Raw genomic sequence first — 20516 nt, forward strand, 5'->3', positions numbered from 1 at the left:
CACAGGCCAAGCGGACCAGCAAGGGTAGTGCTTTTAATTAAACAATTGTTGACGTTAAAAATGTCGGATGGTATAAGTGCACAGGAATATTTGCGGAAATTCCAGGTGGTACACGAGGCTTTAGCAGAGGTCAACATAAAGGTTGATGAAAAGATCTTATCAGTTGTGTTGCTAAATGGTTTGCCTAAATCGTATGAAAGTTTTGTTGTTGCGATTGAGACGCGAGATGATTTGCCGAGCTTGAGCATGCTAAAAATAAAAATTTCTGAAGAAGCGAATAGGCAGGAAGATAGCATTAGCAAGGAAATTACAAGTAGCGCGGAACTACACGTCAGTTATGACAACAACAATTTTAAGAAAAACTTTAAGGGCAAAAAGTGTTTTAAGTGCGGAAAGGAAGGGCATTTTAAATCGGAATGCCGTGCTAAAAGCAAGCAGGAAGGAGCAAACAACAAGGGCGCAAACAGTAAAAGCGGGGAAAGATTGGGTACAATGTTTTGCGTAACCGAATATGCCAAAGTGGAACCAGAAAAATATGTACCAATCCTAAGTTTAGCTAAGCCAAATGACCAGATGTTAAATGCATGGTGCATAGACAGGGGCGCAACGGCGCATCTATGTTGTGACAAGGAATGCTTTGTGTCGTTCATGGAAGATAATCAAAAAGTATTTTTAGCCGGCGGTAAATCACTTATTGCTGAAGGGCATGGAACTGCTCAAGTAAAGTTCGGTGATAGATAGGTTATCTTGGTACCAGATTTGCAGTACAATTTTACATCGGTCACAAAACTATTAAAACATGGAAAAAAAGTTGTGTTTGAGAAAAATCAAGCGATGATTTTTGAAAACGGAAAAATAAATATAAAGGCACATCTGGAAAATGGATTGTTTATGGTTCAGGACAATCAGGAAAAGTGTATGAACATTGTAAATGTTGAGGCATATGCATTCAAATGGCACAATAGGTTCGGCCATGTACATTTTGACGCATTAAAGGAAATGGTTAACAAGGAGATGGTAATAGGTCTCAAGGGCATATAAAAGCCAAAACAAGTGTGTGCAACATGCGCAAAAAGTAAAATTTGCGTGCAACCATTTCAATCGAGCACAAACAGGTCAAAGGGCGTTCTAGACTTAATACATACTGATGTATGCGGTCCAATGCAAAAGCAGTCAATGGGAGGCAATCGATATTTCGCCACATTTATTGATGATTGTTCAAGATATGTATCAGTAAGTTTCCTTAAAACCAAAGATCAGGTTTTCGAGGCTTTTAAAGAATTTAAAAGTCAAGTTGAGTGCCAAACTGGGAGAAAAGTCAAGGTTTTACGAAGGTACAATGGCCGAGAATACATATCAAACGTTTTTGATAATTACCTAAACCAAAATGGAATAAAGCGAAACTTAACAGTGCCATATACACCTCAACAAAACGGAGTTGCAGAAAGGGCCAACAGAACATTGGTAGAAATGGCAAGAAGTATGCTGCTGCATGCTGGGTTAAGTGAATGCTATTGGGCAGAAGCGATTCGAACTGCCACGTATTTGCGAAATAGAGTGGCAAGCAGCTGCTTGAGCGGGGTGACACCTTTTGAAATATGAACAGGTAGAAAGCCAGTGGTATCGCATTTAAGAGTTTTTGGCTCAGTAGCGATAGCTCTAGATAAAACAAAGAAATCAAAGTTCGCACAGAAAGGCTTAGAGTATATAATGTTCATCAGCGAAGTTCACCCAAATCACGTTTTGAGGCTTCACAAAAGTATATATGGCCTAAAACAACCATAAGAGTGTGGAACTCTACGTTGGATGCAACGCTGAGACGCATTGGTTTTATACCGACTGTCAACGAACCCTGTCTGTATTGTAAGCCAGGTAAAAATATGTGTCTAATAGCTGTCTACGTAGATGACATTATTTTGGCGTGTAAGGACCTAGATGATATATCTGATATCAAGATAAAGATCGCAGCAGAATCTTTCGTATCTTTCGTAGTGATCAGACGTGTTTTTGTTTTGCGCTCCGCATTTTTTCCTTTTGTTTTGAATAAACAGCCGGTGTTTTCCTAACTAAATTCTAATTATACTTCCTAACCAGACAACAATCTGGAAACCTATTCTATTACGCGAGTGCATGCCTTTTGATTTGTGTTAAAACATTATTTAACTTTTTATTTTTCGGCGTCGGCTTGTGCTTGTGTTTGTGTTGTTGCAGTGAGTGAGTACGCCTTACATTGCATTGCAGTCCGCTCTCGTCTGGTAGCTTTTGTTGTTTTATCACTCTCTCGCTATCACCTCAACTTCAATAACTGTTCTTTCTCTCTCGCTCTTTCAACTTTCTGTGCAATAGCGCTCTCTGCTTAGTAGCTCTCGCAATAACCGCTCTCCACTCTGCTCTCTTTTTTTTACCAATTCCGCTTTGAGCGTTGTCTGGCACATTGGTCTGATACCAATTTGTTTTGCAAATAATAGTGTATATATAAATAAATAATAAAATAAAATGGAATACGCTGTGGTCTGTGCCAAAAAAAGCTGTAAGAAGCAGATCACCCACGATCAGCCGAATGTCCCCTGCTGGCTCTGCGACAGCGTAGTGCACGCAAAATGCGCTGGATTTTCTGGCCTCGTGAGTGATGCTATAGCCAAACGTAATGGCTTGCATTACAGTTGCGAGGCATGCCGTGCGGTGGAGAAAGACATGGTGGCTTTCATGAGGCAGACGCGGAGTGGCTTTAAGGAGCTGACCGTTGGTTTTAAAAACCAATACGATCGGCTCCTAGCTATGGAGGCTCAGTTTAGCGGTTTAAAACTGCTGAATGAGTCTCCGAGGCGCAAAAAGGTCACTCCGCGGGATCTTCAATTGCCAACCGTCACTCAGCCGTGCGCCGCCGAAAAACTGACTCCGACCACTCCAAGTGTGCAGCAGTTGATCTCGTTTGCCACTCCAAGGGCAACGACAGCTGCTGGCGACGCAGATTCGGTAGCCGAATTCATCGCCTCGGAGAATGTGCAGCCAAGTACGTCTGCAGCGTCCGTGTCCGTGGTGTCCGCAAGTTCGCTAGTTGTCCCGTCTATCCCGATCCCACCAGTAAATAGACGTTCCGGACCTCCGGATATTGCCACCACAGGTACTAGGCCTGTGGTGACTAAACCACTGGTGGGAGTCCCACCAAAACGACAAGTTTTTGTTTCACGGCTGGCCCCTGACCTCACATCTAATGATGTAATTGCTTTTATTCAAAGCAAAATAAAAGCCGTGGGTTTAAAGGTGGAGAAATTTAACTTCTCTTATGCCAGGGAGATAGCCTCGTTTAAGATAAGCATCTCCCCAACTCAATTTGACACCATTTGCTCCGCCAAATTTTGGCCGGAGCATTTGGTGGTGAAGGAGTTTAAGGCTAAGAAGAAGAATAGGCCCCCCATATCCCTTCCAAACCTTTCCAGTGTGCCACCCTCAACCTCAACCTCAACTTCCTCTTCCTCAACTTCCCGTCTTGCTTCCACCTTTCCAAAAAACTAACTTCTCTTTTGGTAACCTATCAGAATGTAAGAGGCTTGCGTAGTAAGCTCAGCATTCTTTTCCGGGATAGTGTTGCATTTGCTTCCCACGTTATTGTGTTTACTGAAACCTGGTTAAAGCCGGACCTTCTTAGTTCCGAGGTTTTGGCAGGTCGGTACACAACTTTTAGAAAGGACCGTTCGTCTCGACGGGCAGGGGGGGTTCTAATTGCAGTGGACTCTTACTTCACGTCGGAACACTTCACAGTCCAAGTTCAACAGGAACTGGAATTCCTGTGTGTAAAACTGATTCTTCCCGATTTCGCTATATTCATTACTTGCTCGTATATCCCACCTTCTTCGGATATTTCAATTTATGAGCAGCACTTGTCCGCTTTAACCGCTGTTTCTTCCTCGCTATCTGATAAAGATCGTATGATAGTTCTTGGTGACTTCAACTTGCCAGGAACTGTTTGGTCTTCGGTAAACGAGTCTAGTATCCTAGTGCCCATGTCACGACATGACTTTGTTGACGGCTTGCTTGACCTATCCCTGTCTCAAGTCAACCATGTGAAAAATTCCTTGGGTCGATTGCTTGATCTGTGCTTTGTATCGGATCCGACCATAGTGTTGTTAACCCGAGCCCTTCCGCTCACTATACCTGAAGACGCCTACCACCCTACTTTCGAGGTGTCGCTAGATATAGGACCAACTGTATTGGATCGGTCGAGTAGGCTGCCCGAACGTGTCCGCTGCTTTCGTAAAGCCCAGTTTGCGAAGCTTGATAACCTCATTAGGGATTTTGATTGGTCCGCTTTGTACTTGTGCACTGATATCATAAAAGGCACAAACATTTTTTACAATGCTCTTGGCACATTTTTCGATTCTTGTGTCCCGCTTTCTTGTCCGACTAGATCTGGAAAACCCCCTTGGTTTACCAAGGATACATCATATTCGAGAGGTTCTCAAGAGAGGTGAAGTCAACATTGCGTATCTGCCAACCGATGAGATGATAGCAGATGTCCTCACAAAGAACTTAGCCAAGGTTAAGCACCATAAATTTGTATTCGCATTTGGTTTAAAAGATCGTTTATAAGTGCTTGACATGTTATTGAATATTAGTTAAGTATATTTAAAGTTTGTAAACATGCGTTGTGTTGAGGAGGAGTGTTCAAAGTGACCGCCACGATAATTAGATATTGATCTCTAACAACACTGCGCATGTGCCCTGCTGCATATCGATGTTCTCATATCGATGTTCTCATATCGATATTCTTCTTTCGGCGTCTGTCTCTTGCGTATGTTACTCGGAAGCACATATAATTCTGTATACTGATCTTCTGCTGTCTTACAAATAAAATAACTTTAACAGATGCTTTTCCGTCATTGCATTGCGGCTCGAATGCAATCAACTCGCACACTTTACTTCTGTTTTTTCTTTTTTTTTTCTCGATTTCGACTTGTTCCGTCACTCGTTATTGGATTTTGACAATTATTATAATCTTTTTTGGTTGGTTTGGTTTTTGGTTTTTTTTTTTGTTTTTTTTTTGGTTTTTTTTTTTTTTTGTTTTTTTGTTGCGGTATTTCAACACACTAAATGTGCTAATTAGTAGCTCAAAAATACAAGTTACAATTGCGAAAAAGATTCCAAAAGATGTTACGTGAAGTGTTTTTGGTTTTTTGGTTGAGTCTCAAAATATACCAACTGGTCAACGATTAACATTTAGCAATTACGATTAACAATGGAATGAAATGAGCGATGAACTTAATTTTGCATTTACTCGACTTTACTTTTAGCATTGATCCAATGAACGATCTCTATTGCGATTTCAAAAAGCATCTTAGTTTGGTTTCAAAGAACAGGGGAAAAAGAGCGGAAAGTGTTCAACTGAAAACGGTTACGATAGATTTGATTTGATTTGTCTTGTTTTGTGGATGATATGTACGAGTATAGTATATAGCTATATAGATATGATAGTATTGGTGAGAAGTCGTTTCGAATGTAAAAGTTGCTTAGGTCATAAGCAAAACGTATATACAACAATAAGGCTAGCATAGGTATACGATTATCTTTTACTTGGGTTAAACTAACATTTGGATATAGGAAAGGACCAAGAGCTTGTTGCCTGGGCTGTTGGCCCTTTTTATACCCGATACTCAAAATGAGTATTGGGGTATATTAGATTTGTGGTAAAAGTGGATGTGTCTAACGTCCAGAAGGAATCGTTTCCGACCCCATAAAGTATATATATTCTTGATCAGCATCAATAGCCGAGTCGATTGAGCCCTGTCTGTCTGTCCGTCTGTCCGTCTCTATTAGCGCCTAGTGCTCAAAGACTATAAGAGCTAGAGCAACGATGTTTTGGATCCAGACTTCTGTGATATGTCACTGCTACAAAAATATTTCAAAACTACGCCCCGCCCACTTCCGCCCCCACAAAGGACGAAAATCTGTGGCATCCACAATTTTAAAGATATGAGAAAACCAAAAACGCAGAATCGTAGAGAATGACCATATCTTTCAGACTGCAGAATCTGAATTGGATCGTATTATTATTATAGCCAGCATCAAGAAAACAATTTCATTTTTTCTCGCCCTGTCTCTCTCTAACACACACGTAGCATAGGCGGCTTTGCTTAGAGTAAAACATTAGCGCCTAGATCTCAGAGAGTATAAAAGCTAGAGCAACCAAATTTGGTATCCACACACGTAAGATTTTGGAGCGAGACGAGTTTGTTTCAAAATTTCGCCACACGTCCTTCCGCCCCCGCAAAGGACGAAAATCTGGGGATATTCATAAATCTCAGAGACTATTAACGCTAGAGTAACCAAATTTGGTATCCGCACTCCTGTTAGATCTCACTATAAAACGTAAATCTCAAAATTTTGCCTCACCCCCTTCCGCCCACACAAAGAACGAAAATCTTTTGCATCCACAATATTGCAGATTCGAGAAAACTAAAAACGCAGAATCATAGATAACGACCGTATCTATCAGATTGCTGAATCTGGATCAGATCAGATAATTTTTATAGCAAAAGGGAACAAATCAATTTGCAGTGGCTACGCAGCGCCCGACGTCACGCTCAGACTGATTTTCTGTCTCTCTCGCACGCACTCTTTGTCGTGTCGTTTAATATTAGCGGCGTCTGCCGGAGGAGAGCCATACTGACTTAGTATCGGGTATAACTGTAGAGTTGCGGTGTCCGCAGCAACTCACAACGTTCCCACTCGTTTTCAAGTAAATCTGTACATTTTGAATCATCGCAAACTATATTTGAAAGTTAATTTTCCAATTGGCTTCAATGACGATGGAAAATTAATGATATTAGGTAGTTGTATGGCACAGACGTTGAAACAAATTGAATATATTATTTATAAGTATTTATACAGTAGAACTGGGTATATTTTCAGTACTTGGTACTTGGTATATTCTGTTGGTATGTTTTTGTAATGTGAGTGTAGCTTGTATGAATGTCTCTACGGATCTACAAACATATGTAAGTGTGTACCATATTATATCATGCAAATAGCGTAAAAGCAGACACAGACATTCCATAGACGACGTAGTTCAAAGGTTTAACATGGATTCTTTGTTGATCGAGTGACGGCTAGAAACATAAAAGCTGATCGTCCGACATTTAGCCAACACACAATAAAACAGAAATAAAATATCGAGCTAAACTAAAAATAAAATGCAAATCGATGGGTTACATAATGGATAGCAACACATGGGGCCTCTGAAACACCCCAAGATCAGGGGAGAACCTACAACAGACATCCTTCTGGCATCCTTCGTCGTGACAGGGCCACGCACACCACACAGATGCCCACCGCAACCACCACGACGGTGGCTATCAGCGGCACCATGAAGTTGAAGTCCAGTCACTCGGGCATCCAGGCGGGCAGGCGGATGCGGGTGTGGACATTGCCATGGCCGAGGCCATCGTCCAGGGGGGCAATGGTGACTTTCGAGTGGCAGTTGATCAATCGATTGATATACAAACCAGTTGAGATATCATGCAGAACAACGACATCATTTCATGCAGATATTTCAAGGCAAAAGCGCAAATGTTTTTGGCCGTGTGTTGTGGTTGTGGGTGTAGACATGTGTGTGTGTGTTTGTGTGGGTGTTTTAGAGAGATAGAGAGAGAGAGAAACCGAAAAGAGAAAACGAAATTCTTAACTAGTTGGATTTACTTATAGATACCTTTGTGGTGATTGCCCTTGCTACGCAGTATACAAATAACAATTATCGCTATTATTATGCCGAGCAGAGCCGCCACGACGGGCACAACTAAATTGAGGTTCGAGAGGATAATGCGGATCGTGTCCTCGGCGCTTAATTCGGGTAAATCGCGCGAGGGGGCGATAGTGCCTGGAACAACAATAACAACAACAACCAAAGAGTGTTTGAGTGGACAGGTCCAGGAAAGTGGGTGGGTGGGATTCGGTATACGATTACACACAAAGGTAGAGAGACAAGGAGAGAGACAGAGAGAGACGGTAGAGAGAGAGACTCGTACGAGTATGGCAATCTTCTGTGGCCCTTCGGCTTCGCCTTCATCTTCTTCACATTGACTTTTGTACCCAGACACACATACATATACATATACATATACAAATACAGACAGTTATCGTTGGTGAAAGAACCGAATACAGGAATCGATAGCAAGTCGATATCGATTCGTTTCACAGACACAGAGAGAGAGAGAGAGAGAGAGAGAGAGAGAGAGATAGAGAGAAAAGTGATTAAAGTAATTGGTTTTTGTTTGTTTTTTGTTGGTTATTTTACAATGCGCAGAACTTGAGTAAATTGATCTGAAAACTAGTTTAATTGAACTATTGGATATGTAGGTTTAAGTTGTAATTGTAACGATGTAACGATAAATTGTATAAAAAACACTTTATTTTAAATACGATTAAATGCAATTTGTTTTTTAGACCGCTTAAAGCTAGTTGTAATTAATGATGTACGTACGAATACGAGTATGTATGTATGTAAAAATGCTAACTGGACCAAACGCATTGAAAAACATTTCAAGAATGACAGAGATCTGTTCTTGAAATAAACCAACTAACTTAGGCGGAAAAACTCAACTATAACTTGACATAACTGAAATGAATCGTAAGGAATCTTAATGTAATGTCACAAATCAGAAAAACCCAAAACAAAATGTATCCATGTAACTGTAATGAATGTATAAGATATATAGGGAAATCAGCTCTCAGACTCGCTCGGCTCTCTTGTCGGATCGGGTCTGAATGGACTGGACACTGGACTCTGGACTCTGGACTCTGATATGTATGTTGGATGCAAAATCTTTGGTTGTTGTGTCTTACTATGTTTTTTGTTTTGTATTTTTTTTTATTTTTTTTTTTGTAGTGGCTCTGCTCGGTTCCCAGTTTTGTTTTATCTTTTCCTGTGTTTATATATTTTTTGGTATTTTTTTGAACGAGCATTTTGCTATTTATAAAATCAAATAAAAATCGAAATTAAGATGCTAAAATTATGGCGTAATCTGTGAGTGGGGGTATGGAATGGAATCTGTGACCAGTTGTGGATGGGAAATAGAGATGTCTAATCGCTGTGATGAGGTGGCAGAATTTCAAGGAAAAGAAATATTCTTGAAGATCGAATATCAAAAAATTCTCCGACTTGAGCACACTGCTATAAAATTGAGCTTAAAGAAGATTTGTTTGTTATTGTTTTTGTTTAGCTGGGAATATACAATGATTGGAGATTGGAGTTTGTACAATCTTAGAACTGGGGGGATGGATCGCGGGGTACGACAACATTTATTGTACATAAATACGATAGTGCTTATTGTACATATCGCAGACTAGTTCCTTTTCTGAAGTGTGTTTGGTAGTAGTATTTGTACAAAATCTCTTTCACAAACTGGGCACAGAAATGCAGAAAATAGGAATTAATCAAATAAGTAAAAACCATATATTCATACTGTGATCTCTAGAACTACAAATGGATCTATTGTGAAATAAAAACAAATGAAAACATTGCTGGATCGTGAGTTGGTTAACTATTCAGGAATGTACACATAAAATATATATGCACCTCTTCGCTTATTGATTGGGACTACTATGGATAAAAACGGAAAGAAACAAATTGCACTTACGTAAAGAAAATGATTAGTTTTCTACACTAATTATTCGGGTGGCACGGCGTTTAGAGTTCTGGCATTTGACAACGAAACAATAAACATTACAAAATATAAACAAATGGAACTAGTTTCTAAAGCTTGGTGCTCACAAACAGAAGAGTACAAACAAAACAAAATCAGAAATAATTTACTGTGCAATTTGTTCACATTGAAAATAAAATGAAAAATTTGCTCATATTTTTTTGTTTTTTTTTAAATTTCTTTTTGTTTTGGCAAAAGGCAAAATCAACTCAGGAAATATATAGAATGTGTGTGTGTGTGTACAACATTTTATGGCTGGGTGCTTCTCATCTTGTTATTTGTATATGGACAGTGCTGGTGGGGACCCGATGCGGATGCCTCTCCACCCGACAGCCCCCGCCCAGGACCTGGGAACGGCGGCTGCCCCATGGAGCGGCATGCTTTGGGCTCAGGCTGTCCCACACTGTCTACGCAGAGTACTCTATGTACAAAAGCAATGCGGGAATCGTTTTGGAACTGGGATTCGAATTGGAAAACAGATCATAAATACCTCCGGTCACGGTCAGAGTGGCAAAGTCGTATTCGGCCACGGTGAAGCCGGCAGAGTTGTGGGCAGTGATGCAGAGGTTGTACCAGGTGGCGGGCCCCAGGTCGAGCACCACGTAGTTGTTGTCGGGCTTGACGTTGTTCGAGATCTGGTTCCATTCGATTTGATCTCTGTGGATGTTCAGGCGGGAAGGTTAGGTTAGCAAATGTTTGTTTGGGAGAACGTGTCATTATGATCCTCGTACCGTTTCTTGCTCTCAACCACGAAGTGAGACATGGGGCAGCCGCCATCTTTCCAGGCCTTGAAGTGCAGCGAGACGGAGTTGGACGAGACCTCAATGAAGCGCGGCTTCTCTGGCAACTTGGGCTTTTGGCCCTTGGTGCGGGTGCTCAGAATGTCGGACGCCTCGCCGGCACCAATGCTAATCACAGGAGGAGGGGAGGTCATTAATTCGGACGTGAAGTGAATGGATGTGAAAGCTACTCACTTGTTGAATCCTGTGGCGTAGACCTGGTAGCGGGATCCGCAGAGGAGACTCTCAATGTTGTGCTTCTGCGAGTCCACAGACACCTCAGCAGATTCCCATTCGCCGAATTCTGAAACAGATTTCGCAGGTTTACATTATTGAATGGGAGAAGTCTTCCCCAACCCAAGGATACCCACCTGGCTTGTAGTGCAAGGTGTAGCCATGCAGGGGAGCGGTGTCTCCTTCATGGGACTTCAGCTTGACGGTCAGGGCATCGGTGGTAGTGGCCGCGAGGGTGACATGAGGTGACTGGGGCGGTGCCAGCACAATCAGCTTGTGGGTGATAGAGTCCTTGGCAATGGAGTTCTCGGCATGGCAGGAGTAGTCTCCGGCATCCTGACGGTTCACGGACTTAATCAGCAGGGAGCCGTCGGGCAGGAGACGCATGCGATCGTTGGCACTGAAGTCGACGCCCTTGATCTTCCAGGTTATCTCGGGCTGGGGAGCGCCGACAGCCAGGCAGGGCATCTTGGCGTCTTCCTTGAAGGTGGCGGTGAACGTGTCGTCGAAGGAGGCAATCTTGGCGGGCACCTGGTCGCTGGGCATGGCCACAATGCTCTTGGACTGCTGACCCTCGCCGATGGTGGTGCTGGCCGTGACCCAGAACTCGTACGGTTTGTTCTTCTCCAGCTCGCTGGCCTCGAAGCTCATTTGGTAGTGGGGCACCTTCTGGGTCTTCGTCTCAGTCTCGGCGCCCTTGGCCTTCGAGTAGACGGTGTACTGGGTGATGATGCCGTTGGGCTGCGCCGGTTGACGCCACGAGACGAGGATGGCAGCGTTGCCCATCACCAGAGCCTTCACATCGGTTGGTGCTTCGGGAACTGTAACCGGAAGATAGGAGAGTTATAAAAGAGATATCCTATTGCTCATTGACCGGCACTCACCATCTGGTTCAGTTTGGCAGTGAATGGGGGCGCTGCGAACGCCATCGCCTCCGGCTGTGGTGGCCAGCACCTGCATCGTGTAGTTGGTGTACTTCTTCAGGCCATGCAGAACGGTGTCGGAGGAGGCGGTCTTCTTGTAGTGTCGCTTGGTCTCATCTGTCGGTTAATTGTTGGAGTTAATTGGAGGTACTGATTCTCTGGAGGACTGTTTCTGATTCCCACTTACCGTACCACTCATCGCTGGGGGCATATACAACCTTGTAGGTCTTGATCACGCCATTGGCCGACTCCAGAGGGGGCTTACCCAACTAACGCGTATGGTCTGGGAGGTGAGAGTGGTGCAGGAGGTGTCGCTGGGCGGCTGGCTCGGTGTGCCTTCGGCCGTGAACTGCTTCTCCTCTTCGCTCAAAGGTCCTGCTCCGATCTTGTTGAATGCCTGGATGACCACCGAGTACTGGGTGTAGACGCGCAGGTTCTGCAGGTCCAGGATGTGCTCCTTGCCCTCCTCGGTGATAAAGTTAATGGTCTCGAAGACGTACGAAGAATTGGTGTTGGATAGCTTGTACCCGACATAGTAGCCCAGGATCTCGCCGTTCCATTCGGTGCGTGGTGGGGGCTTCCAGGTGACGCGCATTGTGGTCTGGTTCACGGTCTCCACTTTGATGTTTTGCGGCTTGCCAGACGGAGCTTCCTCGGCGGTGATGATGGTGACGGCCTCCGAAGATTGCGAGGTGCCAATCACGTTCTCGGCCACGATGCGGATGTTGTAGGTGGTGGCGAGGCTGAGTTTCTGAACCTGGGCTTCGGTGGTGTGGCCGGGGACCATGACGCGATCGATCTCGCTCCAGGAGGCGCGGGAGCGCTTGAACTCGATGATGTAGCGGTTGAGGGGAGAGTTTCCGTCGTAGGGCTGGGCCCAGCTCAGCTGCACGGATCTGCCAGACTTGTCGAGGACCTTCACGGCGTAGGGCATCTCGGGCACCTCTTGGACAATCATGTTGATGCTGGCATCGTCGGATCCAAAGGCATTGGTGGCCACACAAGTGAACAGCGCAGAGTCGGAGCGTTCGGTGCGCTTGATGGAGAGGCTGGACATGACGCCGGAGGAGAGGATCTCCTCACGGATCGTATAGCGGTTGTCGTTCTTGGGGTCCAGGCGCATGTTGTTCATGTTCCACAAGATGCCGATCGGCTTCTCGCCCTTGGCCTCGCACTGCAGGACGGCGGGTTCGCCTCGTCGGGCGGTCTGGTTGCGCAGCTTCTCCGTGAACTCTGGTGGGGCCTGCACGCTGATCATGATCACGGCGGAGAGACCTGAGCCGATGCCGTTGATTGCCTCGCACAGATAGTAGCCCTCGTTGGTCTTCTGGATGTTGTCCACGTGCAGGGTTCCCTCCTCCACCCGAATGTTGTCACTCTTCTTCAGATCCTTGTACTCTCCGGGTGTGTCGCCTGAGATGGAGATTCATCCTCATCAGAGTACTTCTTTTAAGGGTTCGACTGATGTTATACGTACCAGCTGCTTTCTTCCAGGTTACTTGGGGCTTGGGGAATCCATCGGCTTTGCATTCCACCTTGGCGTCGGATCCCTGGGCGAAGGCCTTGTCGGTGGGCTCAAGAATACATCTTGGTGGCACTATACGTGGTCGAGGTTGTGGTGTGTGGAAAGAAAATATTTTAGTAAGGCTGTTGCGGTTTCTCTGGATGATATAGTAACGAGGGGGAACGTTGTGAGTTGCTGCGGAGACCGCAACTCTACAGTTATACCCGATACTAAGTCAGTATGGCTCTCCTCCGGCAGACGCCGCTAATATTAAACGACACGACAAGGAGTGCGTGCGAGAGAGACAGAAAATCAGTCTGAGCGTGACGTCGGGGGCTGCGTAGCCAGTGCAAATTGATTTGTTCCTTTTGGCTATAAAAATAATCTGATCTGATCCAGATTCAGCAATCTGATAGATATGGTCATTATCTATGATTCTGCGTTTTTAGTTTTCTCGAATGTGCAATATTGTGGATGCAACAGATTTTCGTCCTTTGTGGAGGCGGAAAAGGGTGGGGCGAAATTCTGAGATATACGTTTTATAGTGAGATCTAACAGAAGTGCGGATACCAAATTTGGTTACTCTAGCCTTAATAGTCTCTGAGATTTGTGGATGCCCCAGATTTTCGTCCTTTGCGGGGGCGGAAGGGGGTGTGGCGAAATTTGGACACGAAACTGTCAAGGTCCGATATCACAGGAGTGTGGATACCAAATTTGGTTGCTCTGGCTCTTATAGGTTCTGAGATCCTTGAACTCATATTTTGCAATTGACAAAACCGACCATGAAACCTGTGTGTTAGAGAGAGACAGAGCGAGAAAGAATGAAATTGTTTTCTTGATTCTGGCTATAATCATTATACGATCTGGTTCAGATTTTGCACTGTAGAAGATATGGTCATCCTCACCGATTCTGCGTTTTTGGTTTTATCGTATCTTTAAAAATGTGGATGCCACAGATTTTCGTCCTTTGTGGGGGCGGAAGTGGGCGGGGCGAAGTTTTGAAATATTTTTGTAGCAGTGACATATCACAGAAGTCTGGATCCAAAACATCGTTGCTCTAGCTCTTATAGTCTTTGAGCACTAGGCGCTGAAGGGGACGGACGGACGGACGTACGGACGGACGGACGGACAGACGGACAGACGGACAGACAGACAGGGCACAATCGACTCGGCTATTGATGCTGATCAAGAATATATATACTTTATGGGGTCGGAAACGATTCTTTCTGGACGTTACACACATCCACTATTACAACAAATCTAATATACCCCAATACTCATTTTGAGTATCGAGTATAAAAAGCATGCGGTTGGCTTATATCCTTGTGGATAAGCGGATTGACTGGACGGACTTTTGGTTCAAGCAAAGTAAAATGTTCTTTAGGAAATTGGAAAACGATCTTCAAAGATGAAGGACGTTAAGATTTAGTGAACATCATTTCAATTTGCTTTTACTGTGCGAAAATATTCTTGATAATCTCCTTTAAAGGTTTGCTTTGCATACAAAAATATTTCCACACTTGTTCTTTAGGAATAAATAAAGAAGTCTAACTACAACCAAGTACGTTCTTCGCATAATAAAGTAACCAAAACGTTAACAGGACAACAGAAAGTTGGGCTTTAATGAAACTGAAAGTTAGAACAAACTAAAGGTTAAAGTTCATGCAATTTGTGCAAAACGAAGTACTGTTCGGGGCTGTTCTGGACAACTATTTCTCTCATACGTTTCTCATACATTTCCTTGCGAACAGACTTCGTTTTGTGCCTTAGTGACTAGGTAAATGATTAGCAATAAAATGAAAGTTAATTAATGAGTAATGGGTGGGGGGAAGGGGGGGATTCGTGGGTTCTTTCTCGGGTCTGGAGTGGACTGATCGGGGACGAAATGTTACGTTTTTGGAAGCGCGCAGGACTCAGCCTCAATGGCGGCAGGCTGAGTGCCTCTCAGGCTACGATTAAGTACAGTTTTCGTTAGGTAGACATTGAGAAGCGATTAATATGGTATATATCTTGCTGTTGTTGCTGTTGGTTGGATGGTTTGTTGGTTGATTATCCTCATAAATAAATATGTATGTGTTAACATATAAAGGCTTAAGCAAATTTGTCAGGCTGTGAGCTTTCTTCGTGAATGGTGGATTTCTTGAAGAGTGCTAGTAGAGTGCTCTGTGGTCTGTCTTCTGTGTGGGTGTGCGCTTACTAGTGTGTGTGTGGAGTGGGTGTGCTGTGGTATGTGTGATGCAGTCAGATCTGAGCTGATTTTGCCATACATTGGTACGATTCTATGTATTTAAGTATCTAAAGATCAGAGAAGAAATTGTTCGAGTGTAAAGAGTGTTCCATACATTGCTTATATACAGTGGGGATCATAATTATAGTTCAAACTTCACGAACGAGTATATACTCGTATGTATCTAGACCCCAATCGAACTGTTCTACAGTCTTTGGCTTAGAGAGTGAAATGGTCAAAAATAAGCCAATCATAAACTTGATTAGAGCCGCTGAGGGAAGAGGCAAAAAGAGAGAGCGAGAGTGATTGAGAAGGAGAGAAAAAACGATGGTGATTCCCCATTCCATTTACCATTTACAGTTAGCCTGGCCTGGCGCTCTGCCACGCCCACCTGATTGCTGGCCCTGCAACTGTAGTTGCCCCCATGGCTCGCCTGCACCCTGTGGATCAGCAGCAGGCTCGTGTGCTCGCCCACCGTCGCCTGTTGGACCGCCGCGACGTCGTCGCGCCCCTCGTGGTCGTGCACCTGTAGGCCGTTGAGCCACCACTCGAAAAGTATGGGCGTGGCACCGCGGCTGGCGATGCACGTCAGCTGCTCATAGTCGCCCACATCGCAAACGGCGGTGGAAAGCAGGAGGGGAGCGAGCACGGGCGGTTCTTAGATGGGAGAGGAAATCGGAAAGGTATGACGTTATCCATGATGTTAATCAGAACCTAAGAGGGATCGAACAGATCCATTCTGCATTTAGATCATCAAAAAAAGGTTCTTTAAGCACAATCTATTGGTTTTTGTCTTATTTTTGGGGATCTATTGAACTGAAGATCCCTTTATAAGAAGTGTTCAGACAGTATCAGGTTTACTATCATCAAATTTAGTAGAAAACCCCGTACCCTCTATAGTTAAACTCATTTAATTAACCAAAAGTTGAATTTTCTGATGTTCTGTCGAGTCTTTTGTCGATTCGGTTGGGACTGGATGTAAAGAAACTTTGTACAAATGAAAAGAACATACAATTTACACCTGAACCATCTATTACAGTTCGTAGTTTAGTAGAAAACCCCGTACCCTCTATAGTTAAACTCATTTAATTAACCAAAAGTTGAATTTTCTGATGTTCTGTCGAGTCTTTTGTCGATTCGGTTGGGACTGGATGTAAAGAAACTTTGTACAAATGAAAAGAACATACAATTTACACCTGAACCATCTATTACAGTTCGTTTATATGTACATCGGTATGGTCGTAGTACCCTTCACTTTCAGGCTAGATGAGCGACTGGCCATGCCTGCCGCATTGCTGGCCACGCACGTATAGTTGCCGGAGTCGCTGATGGTGTTCTGGCGCAGCGACAGTATCAGGGTGTACTCGTCGATCTTGTGGTATATGGAGCGGAGCAGCGGCTGGCCGTCCTTCAGCCAGTATATGTAAATGGGCAGATCGCCGGAGGTGACCATGCACATGACACGCACCGCCTGGCCGCCGTTGGCATTGAAATGAAATTGCTCGATTTGGGGCAGCTCTAAGCGGGTGAAACGAAAGCCGTGCAATGGGTGAGTGGCGTGGGAAATCGGGGTGGGGCTTCAAAATATCCCCACCGCGTGTTATATATAATACACATTCGTGCTAATGCATTACCAACACCAGACAAAGGCAGAGACAGAGACAGACACAGAGACGGAGACGGGGAAAGAGATTTACAGATGCGTCTTGGACCTATTCTAGGAGTCTACCGCTACCAGGTGTACGTGGAACAAACCCTTGACACTGAGATGGCTCTCGGCCGTCGTCTCTCCCGCCCGATTGGCGCCCCGGCAGGTGTAGACACCCGCATGGCCGCCCTGGTCGCTCTCGATGTTCAGCGAGCTGCTGCGCCGGCTGTGCATCATGATGCTGACCCCGGGCAGATCTCCGGCCGGCTGGCCACTGTAGTCCCAGGTGATGTTGAAGGGCGCATCCCCGTGCACCACCGCACAGGACAGTTGGTAGTAGTCGCCCACATAGAGGGGGAATTGATGGGCAGGGGGCCAGCTTGGGCAGCACTTGATGGTTGTTCAAATAAAAATGATGAAAAGTTATAGTTAAAAAAAATATATAAATTGAGTTGATTTCAGTTGAGTTGAGGGGAACCCTAACGAAGAAAAGGGTAACGCGTGAGCCTCAACGACCCTATCTCTAGGGAAAAATATCGGAAATATAGGGAGCACAAGTCTTGTCTGAGTTCTATATGGGTGGGTGATTCGCTTTCAGTTCAGATCAGGATCAGTGCGTTCTTATTTCAGTCATGCAAATAACGAGTATTGTGTGTGTGAGTATGTCTAGCTTAACATTCTACAAAAGAGTGACAGAGGCAGGGAGACTGCAACAGAGAAAGAGAGAGAGGATGATGCATCAGACGGATGCTTCTGGTTAGTAGAGGAAGCCACAACGAACTACTCAAGCGACCCGGGAGGGGGCAGGGATTCCATAGATTCCATTCAGGCTAACCATAGACATTCAGTGGCGCTGTGTACTGCTGATGGCCAGCCGAGTTGCGGGCGTGGCAGGTGAAGTTGCCCGCATGCGAGGCCTCGACGGCTTCTATGGTGAGGACGCTGCCCCGACGGCCCACACGAGCCGTGCTGATGCCCAGATCCTCGGGCATGGCCTGGCCATCCAGCGTCCAATCGATTTGCATGGGCAGGTCCCCGCCAGGCACGGAGCAGTGCAGCGTCAGGTACTGCCCCACCTGGGCGGGGCCCTCCTCGAAGGCGAAGGGTATGATGCGCGGCAGAACTGCATAGTGGTAGTCGTGTTGTGGTGTTGATGATGGTTGGGAAAATACGAATAAAAAATAAGGTGCACAAATTATTATAATCGTAATGAGAAGCGCTACAGGGTGCTCTAGGAATTTGCTAAGCGTCCGGTCCACCTATCACTCTCAGCTGGGTGCTGTAGGTGGCCCTGCCGGCGTCATTCTCGCCGTGGCAGCTGTAGTTGCCCGCATGCCGAGCGGCCACACTCTCGATGGCCCCATTTTGGAATTCAGTATGTCCTGGTCGTCGTCGTTGAAGAGCGGCTGATTGTTGAACGTCCAGCGTATGTTCAGGGGCAAGTCGCCCTCCGTGAGGGTGCACTGATAGGTTATGTACTGGCCCAGATGGGTCGGCTGTGAGCCAGTGGCAAAGGGCGTGATTTGGGGCAAGACTTTGATGGATAAACAGAAGAGAAACTGATTCAACCAACTGAAAATAGCGATCTATCTAATTTAAATCTGACATTATGGAGCTGTGGACCACCATTGACCACCAACGCCGCTGTGTACTCCACCGCCTGGGCCTTGTTCCGGGCCCGGCACGTATAGTTTCCTGCATTGTTGCCATTCACCGAGTCAATGGTCAGGACATTCACCTTCTTGCCAATCTTCGATGTGGTCACGCCATGATAGTCATTGATGGCATAGTCATTGAACAGCCAGGTGATGTCCACGGGCAGATCGCCCTTGGAAATTGTGCACTGAACGGTCACCGAATCGCCAAAGTTGGCCGGCTCATCTCCGAACTCAAAGGGACTGATGTGGGGTGGAACTTGAGGGATTCAAACATAGATTATAGTATGGATAGAAGGAATGAACTGGGAGGGGGTTAACCACTTTTATATCTCACATAGTTTCCCCAAAAAGATTCTTAGTTCTATAAAGCTTATTCACAGATCCAATAGATTTTTGTATGAGCCCTGAACTGAACAGCGATCAAAAGCCAAGACACAAAGCGAAAGCGGACATGCCTCTTGCGCGTGTGTGTGGGTGTGTGTAGAGAGGTGACAGGGGAAGGATGTGGGCCACATATAGAAGCACCAACAAAAAAGGATTAATACACTCAAGTCCTATAATCTCCACTATACCATTCACTATCAACTGTGCCGTGTAGACGGCCGAGGCCCACAGATTGCGCGAATTGCAGGTGTAGTTGCCCACATGGCGGGCATTCACGGCATCGATCATCAGGACACTGAGGCGCTTGCCCATCTTGGACGTGGATATGCCCAAGTAGTGGTTGATGGGATACTCGTTGAACAGCCACTCAATGTCGAGCGGCAGGTCGCCGGAGCTGACCAAACAGTTCACCGAAACCGAGTCCTCGAAATTGGCTCGCCAAAGTCAAAGTGCGCTATTTTGGGGGCCACTTGAAAAGGATGGAGGGACGTAGGGCTACAATTAGCTCGGGAATCTCAACTAAAAACTGTACAAACAAACCGAAGATGTATACACATATATTACAGAGAGATACTACGGAATAGGCCTCCCCAAAAATACCATTCACGATGAGTTCTGTGGTGTAGTTGACGGCAGCCGCGTGATTCTTGGCCCTACAGCTGTACTTGCCCGCGTGACGAGCCTTGCCACTGTCAATGCTCAGCATGCTGTTCCGCTTGCCGCCCTTGACCACATTGATGCCCGAGTAGGAGCTAATCCCGTACTCATTGAAGAACCACTCTATGTCGATGGGTAGATCCCCGCTGGAGATCAGGCAAGTGACCAAAACAGAGTCCTCGACATTCGTGGGATCCTCACCAAAGGTGAAAGGTGTGATCTTCGGAGGGACTTTGGGGCGAAGGGAATTTAAAATCAAGAATACAAATGATAACCAAACGTCTTAAGCCTATGAGGGTTCTTTGATCATTAAAGAGTGAATAGAATACCATTAACAATTAGTTCAGTTGTATAGTTGACGGCAGCTGCATGATTCTTGGCCCTACAGCTGTACATCCCCGCGTGACGGGCCTGAACACTGTCTATATTCAGCATACTGTTCCGCTTGCCGCCCTTGACCACGGAAATGCCCGAGTACGAGCTGATGCCGTAGTCATTGAACAGCCACTCGATGTCGATGGGTAGGTCCCCGTTGGAAATGAGGCACATGACCGAAACAGAGTCCTCGACATTCGCCGGAACATCGCCAAAGTCGAAGGGCGTAATTTTTGAGGAACTTGTGAGGATGATGTGGGTTGGGAATAGATTACTCAACTTAACTTTTTGTGCCACGAAATCATAATTCAAATTAGTGTTTAATTATTCTATTTTCAACTATCTGTTAACCATTCACGATCAGGGCGGCCGAGTATTCGCTGCTGGCCGCCTTGTTCTTGGCTTTGCAGCTGTAGTTCCCCGCATGGC

The 20516-nt window shown here is 45.3% G+C and overlaps 1 pseudogene; it reads right to left on the reverse strand.

The window, feature by feature from the left end:
• Window positions 1–20516, reverse strand: part of LOC117191944 — a 120016-nt pseudogene that overhangs the window by 13942 nt on the left and 85558 nt on the right.

This window comes from Drosophila miranda (genome assembly GCF_003369915.1).
Source record: "Drosophila miranda strain MSH22 chromosome Y unlocalized genomic scaffold, D.miranda_PacBio2.1 Contig_Y1_pilon, whole genome shotgun sequence".
In the NCBI taxonomy this organism is placed as follows: Eukaryota; Metazoa; Arthropoda; class Insecta; order Diptera; family Drosophilidae; genus Drosophila; species Drosophila miranda.